The sequence below is a fragment of the Cryptomeria japonica genome, chromosome 4 (genome assembly GCF_030272615.1).
Source record: "Cryptomeria japonica chromosome 4, Sugi_1.0, whole genome shotgun sequence".
In the NCBI taxonomy this organism is placed as follows: domain Eukaryota; kingdom Viridiplantae; phylum Streptophyta; class Pinopsida; order Cupressales; family Cupressaceae; genus Cryptomeria; species Cryptomeria japonica.
The window spans coordinates 521,789,592-521,795,295 of record NC_081408.1 but is presented as its reverse complement, the minus strand read 5'-3'; positions in this window follow the sequence as shown (position 1 = coordinate 521,795,295).

Below are 5,704 nucleotides of genomic sequence, written 5' to 3'. Positions count from 1 at the left end.
ACCCTAGCAGGTGGCGCACATATGCTGAATGGGTTGGCCCATGTCAAATGATGCATTAGGTGTTGCTGATGGAGATACCATAGGTGCTAGTATATCCTCTACTCTGACCAACTATGTGTCATGTTGAACAATGACATCAGTCAATGATATAGATACCTGAAGATTCTGTAACTCCATAGACTCCTTCAAGGATATAGGGATAGTGAAATGAGCCATGGGTTTAGGAGTTGTAAGCCTCCTATGTTGTGGTTGTACCACCCTATGGGCCCCAGGTCTATTCTATGCAGAGCCTCTCCCTTTACCCCGAAATTGCAGGATGTGAAAGTAATTTGGCTTCTCACCGAGCATAAACTCACAATACAACTTTCTCAAAAATATAGAGGTACCTCCCAATTATTAGAAGGTGGTTGGTAAAAGACCATATGCCACCTATCCCAAAAAGCTTATTTTAGCCTAGCGTGAACACACAAATGTATAGGAAACTGAGTTGTATTTAGTTCTAGGTTGTTACTGGTAATAGGATCGGTGAAAAGAGCACATCATCTTTAAGTATGCCCTTTTTTTCACTTGATCATATGACAACCCATCTGCATAAAATGTTCGACATCTATCGCTCTATGAACCCCATTTCATAACCTCCCTAGATACCTCATTTGTACTATTGGACATTGTTTCTAGCATTGTGGCAAGGGTTGAGTGGTGCTCAAGACTAGAGAACCTCAACCTATTAACCAATATATAAATTTGGGCACTATTTTGTGTAAAACGATTGATGAGATCCTCTTGCGTGGCATCTATATGTTATAATAGAGGATGTAGAGGGTTTGGGGGTGGCGGTGGTTGTTAAGGAGTAGCATTTTGAGGATTTTGTGGCTGCGGAGCAATGTCTTGAGGATTTTCTTGTTACTCATGTGAAATTTTTATAGGCCTTTATTATGTTGCTTGTGCAGGAGGAGGTCTTTGTTGTCTGTTTCATTTTTGGGGATTGCTTGTAGAATATAACATCAAATTAATAAAAACAAAACTTAAATCAATTAAAAAACCCTACCTCAATTAAAATGCAAATAAAAATAATCAAACCAATCAAATCTTACCTATTTGATGGGGCGCCATTGTTGAAAATTGGTTTTAATGCTGAGAAAATAAAAAATGATAACAAACCAATGCAGGTTCTATGTTTTTTTGGCTTCATTTTGCTACTGTTCCACAGGTTTTGGCGTTGAAAATGGCCAAAACTCGAACTTTTGATTTTTTATTATAACATATAATGTTCCTCAAAACCCATATGGGTTTTGAGGAACCTTTTTTTTTTTAATGGAACATTTTTGAATTTTCAAAACACGGACGGGTTATGAATTTTTTTGTTTTTTGTTTTGCATGTGACCACTTTTCTGTTCATCCTCTTGGTGCACTTACACATAAATTAGAGAGGGAAGTGAGAGTTATCTTGATGAGGTGACAACATTAAGTGTTGTAGATTTGAGCAGTGCAAAGGAGAACAATAATGACATCATGCATAGTCATAGGTTTGAAGATGAAGGTGTGATTGAAGAAATTCTCGAAGAAGGAAAAGGTATAGAAGACATATTAGTGTTTGTGACAAGCCAAGAAGATACTCAAGATGTGGAAGATAAGATGATGCACTTTGAGGGTCCCTTGTTTGTTGAGAAGATTAATGAAGATGAGGATGTCACATTGAAAGAGGAGATTAGAAGAATCAATAGTTTCTTGGAAGGTGAACTCAAGAAAAAGGAAAATATTGTGGTAAAAGATGAACATATTGGTTTTACTAAAGCTAACAAAGAAGAAGTTGAAAAGGATGACTTGTTAATGTGTATTAAAGCGGTTGATAGAGAATGGGAAGAGTTGATTTCATCTGGGACAAAGGTTGCAGCATAGGGTAAAGTAAAATTAGATTTTTATGTGTTCTTTGATGTAGATGAGAGTAAAGAGACAGAGGAAATGAGTGTAGTAGTTGATAACTTTGATAAAGTCAAATTTTATAGATTTTGTAATACAGAATTTGAGATGGATCTATGTGCTAAAGTGAGTGAAAAAGAGCATTGTGTAGTGACAAGGTGGAATGAAGATGTTGTCTATTTGATTGTGGAAGTTGTGAAAGATTGTGCAAGTGAAAATTGGTGGAGGTGCTCAGTTCGTGGTGGATTTAAAGCCATGAGAGAGGGGAAGAGTGGAGATGATAGTTGGTGGATGGAGATTAGTTCATGGTGAGATGATTCTCACCCTCCTTCCATAATTTTGTTTACCTCTCTTCGCTCCTCTTGTGGATTGGTATCCACCATATGATGTGGTTCGCTGATGGATCTCTTCTCTCTTCGTCTCCTTCATGTGATCCATCCCACCATGAACTAATGTCCTCCACTATCATTTCACCTTCCATACAACTATCATTCTTTCTTAATCTAGTGTTGCCCTCTTCACTATCTTGGCAAATATGTCCTGTCATCAAGACTGTGTCTTTGGTTTTGATGGTCCTATAAATAAATTACCATCCTTAGTAGATGATTGTTATGACAATCTCCTTTGCTATTCATTACTTGCAACCTTAGCTCTTTTCTATCAATGCCTTCAATATCAGTAGATTTCCATATTCCACTGGTATGTCTGTATTAGCTTCAGGATTTGATTGTGTGAGCTTTTTTTTATAAGAAAAGCTCACACAATCAAATCTAAAAGCTGATATAGACATATCTATGCCTTGTTAACTTGTCCTTTTCTTTGATTTATGTTGATGTTTATTCTAGGAATTGATGTTGACCACCATTTCTCTCTTAAATGCTTTGTTCTTCATTCAATAGGTCTTCCCCTTCATACACGATAATCTTTGAACTTTATTTGACTGTCAGTATGCATGCACATTTTCTACCATAAGTTGATCTATTCTTGAACATACAGTCTTCGAAAACACTTTGTTTCTTCTATCATAGTATTGTGTCAAGTATTTTGGCTATCTTTAAAGCTGATTGAAGGGACTGCCTTTTGTATCTTTTGGTTCACTTTCCATGCTACTTAATATAAAAATGATGTTGACCCATGAATTCTGCCAGTGATAGGCCATTTTGTATCTTACCTTGTCATCCTCCCTTCAATTTTTTTTTTCTTTGTTGGACTAATTCATTATTTTAACCTTATCTTTATTTTCAGGGTCCTATGTCCTGTTTATGGTTCTTGCATGGAATCTTAAGTTTGCCTGTCTTTTGAAGGGTTCATACCTTCTTGTTCTAGCCCATTGTTTACCTTAACTATGGTATTATATCATTCCTAAATTTTGTAAATCCATTTGCAGTATCAAAACCCTTCCTTTTCATTATCCTATCACAAAATATCAAGAGATTTGTCTTATATCTTTTTTTCTCCATAGACAAAGGCACTACACTTAATTATCGTGACTATAGTTGGAGGGCCCCTACTATTACTATTGTCGAGTGGGTTGCCTTTCTAATGTATTTTCCTATTAGATCAATGTTTTATTGGCTAAATTTAACTTCAAATTTATTTCTGATACAACTCAACCCCTGTACCCTCCATAACTTTATGGAATCTTAAGGGGATCAATGATGGAACAATACTATAGCTGGAATGCAATATATTTAACATAATTTTTTGTGATTTTCTATTTTACATTTTGAATGAGGAAGGATAATCCAATTGCTAAAAAAATAATGTAGGTCCTAAAACTACAAATTGGCAAATTAATTTCAAATCCACTGCTCATACAACTCAACCCCTGTACCTTGCATAACTTTATGGAATCTTAAGAGAATCAATGATGGAATGATAATATAGTTAGAATTTAATATTTTCAACATCATGTTCGCTGATTTTCTATTTCACATCAAATCCACCATGCTTTGTCATGGCAAAAGTTTTGGCCAATAGATATTATCCATTCTTAAAATCTCTTTTTTTTAATAATGTAACAAGAAAAGCATCTTATAGCATTTCTAAAGTGGAGAAAAGATTGTTTTCCACGTTACATGAAAAAATTGAATTTAGGTTCATGTCAGTGCTTTAACACTTATAGAGGTTGTAAACTTCATAGATAATTTGTAGTTATACTTAAAAATTTCAACTTATTCCTCAACACCATAATGGCGATAACAATAGAATAGATAGATCAATCCAAACTAAAAATTTTGCTAGTATAAGTGTAAACAAAATACACTGTCCTCACAAAATACAATGTCCTCTATCTTGTGTTGGTGCATCTCAATGTAGTATATGATCTAGCACAAGGGTTGCTTCATGCTTGCACAAAAAAATGAATGAATAAATGTTTCAATTATTGCATTGCATAAGATGACATCTCTTTCAGGCATTGTCTCAAATAGTCCACATGCCTTGTTTGTGCTTTCACATTTTGCATAATTGGTTTTGTACATAATAATGATACATGGTTCGTTGCACAACATGCAAATGGATAGAAAAGATATTTCACAACATTCTAGTATTATTCACAGTAATAGTTTAGGTCAATGCTCTTCTAGTTTACAATTATCACAATATTGTTTTGTTTCTTCTTTCACATTAAACTTTAGGCTATTATAGTCCGTATTAGAAAAGAGTATTCTGTTATTATTTTGCTTTCTTTAATTGCATTATAGAAATGATTACTACATTTATAGTTTTACAGATCCCTTGAATTCTGACTCTATTACATATATCATCTATACATTTCACTATTTTGTTATAGAAATCTATAATAGCCTCATTCTCTTTTGGCATATAATTTTAGTATTACTTTGTGGTTATTGGCAGTTAGTTGGTAACTGACTATGTAGATGTCATATGCCATTCCTTGTATAAAATGTTTACCAAGTGAATGTTATGTCTATGTTGTGTTAATATAGAATATTACAATGTGCATATAATTTTGAACAATGAACAACAAACAATAGTCAAAGACATGCTAATGAGAAAACAACAAGAAAACTTTAAACCATTGCATTTGTTCTTAACGGGAGGTGTCGGCAAATGGAAAAACTTCATTGCAAAATCCATATATCAAGGCCTTCTTCATATGTATAATAACTCTATTTTGTGACCCAGACAAAAGAAAGGGCTCGTTGCTTGCATTCATAGGGAAAGGTTCTTATAATCTAGGTTGTACAACTCTACATACTGCACTTCTACTACCATTTAAAAGATCAACTTTTTCTCCCTTGAGCTCAAAAAGATTAGATGCATTGACAAAACAATATCAACAATTGTGAATTGTTCTTATAAATGAAAGTTCCCTTGTTTCCGGTGCAAGACTACTACATTGCATAGACAAAAGATTGTGTGACATAATGAAAATTCCTACTAAACATTTTGGGTGCTTAGATGTCATTTTTTGTGGTGACTTATACCAAGAAGAACCTATACATGATTCTCTAATGTTTCAAATGTTAGAATTGGATATTGAGCTAATGTCATATGACTTTTGGCAAGAAAATATCAAACGTTACAATTTACAAACAACAATGAGGCAAAAGATGAGATCTGAACAAAATACATATTGGATCTCAAACAGAGAATGAGATAGCTTATTTGAATAAGCAAGCAATGCTTCCACTCTCCACCTTTAGACCCATCATTTCCATTCTTTTTTATAGGAAAGAAGACGTAAATAAGAACAACCCAAAAAAATATTTGATCTTCCTGGAGAACTCATTATAATAAATGCAATTGATGAACATCA